The sequence below is a fragment of the Ostrea edulis genome, chromosome 8 (genome assembly GCF_947568905.1).
Source record: "Ostrea edulis chromosome 8, xbOstEdul1.1, whole genome shotgun sequence".
In the NCBI taxonomy this organism is placed as follows: domain Eukaryota; kingdom Metazoa; phylum Mollusca; class Bivalvia; order Ostreida; family Ostreidae; genus Ostrea; species Ostrea edulis.
Genome location: NC_079171.1, coordinates 16,825,054 through 16,827,922, shown reverse-complemented (window position 1 = coordinate 16,827,922; position 2,869 = coordinate 16,825,054).

The following is a 2,869-nucleotide window of genomic DNA, read 5'->3' as shown; positions in this document are numbered from 1 at the left end:
AACTCCAGTAAAGCTTCCACCAAAAATTACAACAAACAACAAATCATCGATACATAAATGTTCGAGATTATGTCTCTAGGTAGTGTAAAAAATAACAACGAAATCTTTTTTGGAAGCGGAAGACCATAATGATAACATAGATAACAAAAAACCCATATATACTAGACTAGATAGGTTAGGGTCAATGGCTTATGATCTCGTGTCTGACGAAGCGTAACGTGTAGAATTTAATAGGGTAGTTTGTTAATTGGGAATACAAAATGACTGACTAGTGGGACCACTATTTTTTTATTTATTTAAGTAGTGTCAAGAACATCGAAATCTTCCGTTGGAAACGGAAGACCTTAATGATATCTTATTCAGGTTTCCATTTGGGAGCAGAAGACCTTAATTACAAGACTTGTTCGGTTAGGGTCAATGTGTTATGTTGTCGTGTCCGACGAAGCGTAACGACTAGGATTTAAAAGGATAGTTTGTTAATTGGGAATACACAATGACTGACCAGTTGGACCACTATATTTTTTTTATATCCGAACTAAACATCGTGTGATTATTTCCTGTACATATATGAAGTATTGAAATTGTACATTGTTTTGAATATCAGGGACTAAGTAGAGTGATTGATCAGTATTTTCCGTTCAAGTGCCATTTCTATCTGGTCAAAACGAGCCATTTGTCAATTTTGGACCATAAATCCTGCAGGAGAGGGGTGGCTTCTGCTCCTCCGCCGCTAAAGTTTTTTTTTTTTTAATTTCAAAATATTCAAAAATAAACACCGCACGATTATCTTTTCTAAATATTTAAATTATTCAAAATGTTAACGTTGTCTATTTCAACTTTCAATATAGTTAGGAAGCTAAGTGAATAACGCTGAATATTACCGCAGATATCCATTGACTTCATTTACCTCAATAGATCAACACAATTATATTTATACGTTTACTTAAAAAAAGTGGCGGATCCAGGGTGTTAAATTGCAATATGAATACTTTACTTTTGAAGAAGAAAAAAATAGAAAACCCAAACAAATAGAAACTCCAAACAAACAATGAAACATACTAGTAAAGATCACAGGAATTTATCACGTACAAAATCAGTATCTATAGATAGTATTAGTGGGTTAGTGTCTGACGAAGCGTAACGGTCAGGACTCAATGGTGAAGTTCGTTAATTGGAATTACACAATGACTGACCAGTGCTTTACGTTCAAGGGTAAAAATGGGCCACTTGTCAATTCTAGAAATTGAATTGTGCGAGGGAGAGGGGGATGTTCGCTCTCGGTCATCCACCACTAAAGTTAATAAACATCATATGATGAATTCCTTAACATGTATATATGTAAAGTATTCAAAATGTTAACATTATATCTACTTGTATTTTAACTTCCAATAATGCAGGGCCGTAAATTACATGGAGGCGGAGGAGGCAGCTGCCTCCTCCAACTTTTGAGCAAAAAAAAAATTAAAATTTAAAGTTCATTAGAATTTATGTTGTTTCCAATAATTAAGAACATGATACCTCCCTTAAAAAGCATTCCAAATCTTTCTTTTAGAATGAGTTAGTCAAGTAACATCTTAGAAGGCCCTAGAATCAAGGATTTTGCACGAAACGTGTTCAGTGTGCACAAAATGTGCTCAGCGTTTGGGGGCCTGGGCGGCCCCCAGACCCCCGCCTAATTTCCTGCCTCCTCCAAATTGAAGGTTAATTTACGGCCCTGTAATGTTACAATGATAGATGAGTACCGCTGTTATAGGCATCACCAAAATTATTTAGGTAGTGGCGGATCCAGAGGTTGGAATAATGATAAATAAACCCTGACAAGACAACCCTGATATACATATATATATATAAATGTCCATGATCATAGAAATGTATCACATAAAAAATCGATGACTAAGTGGAATAACAATTAATTGTCAATGATACCAGGTTTTCATTGCGAAGCAGACTTTAATTACAATAAACAAGTACATCCATACATACAAGACTAGTTCGGATATGTTGTCATGTCTGACGAACCGCAACGAGTAGGATTTAAAAGGGTAGTTTGTTAATTGGGAATACACAATGACTGACCAGTGTCCCCACTACATTTTTTTTTAATTTCCGAACTAAACATCGTGTGACTGTTTATACCATACAGATATGATATATTCAAATTGTACATTGTAGAATACCAGGGACTAAGTAGAGTTACAATGGGAGTAGTTTTTTTAATTGGAAGTACACAATGACTGACCAATATCTTCCGTTTGAAAGTGCCATTTCTATCTGGTCAAAACGAGCCTTTTGTCAATTTTGGACCATAAATCCTGCAGGAAGAGGGATGGCTTCCGCTCCTCCGCCTCTAAAGTTGTTTTTCTAATTTCAAAATATTAAAAAATAATCCTCGTATGATTATGTATCCTAGATATTTAAAGTATTCGAAATGTTAACGATGTTTATTTCAACTTTCAATATAGTTAGGAAGCTAATATTAAGTGAATAACGCTAAATATTACCGCAGATATCCATTGACTTCATTTACCTAATTAGTAGATCAACAGCATACGTCTACCTAATAACTGGCGGTTCCAGGGGGGTTAAACTGCAATATCAATACTTTGCTCTTGAAGAAGAAGAAGAAGGGGGAAAAACCAAACAAATAAAAACTCTAAATAAGCAATGAAACATACGAGTAAAGATCATAGGAATTTATCACGTACAAAATCAACTCACGACTAAGTAGTGTCAGTGGCAACATAACGGTCTGTATTCAATGATGAAGTTTGTTTATTAGAAATACACAATGACTGACCAGTGTTTTACGTTCAAGGGTAATGTCTATCTGGTCAAAATGGGCCGCTTGTCAATATTAGAAATTGAATTG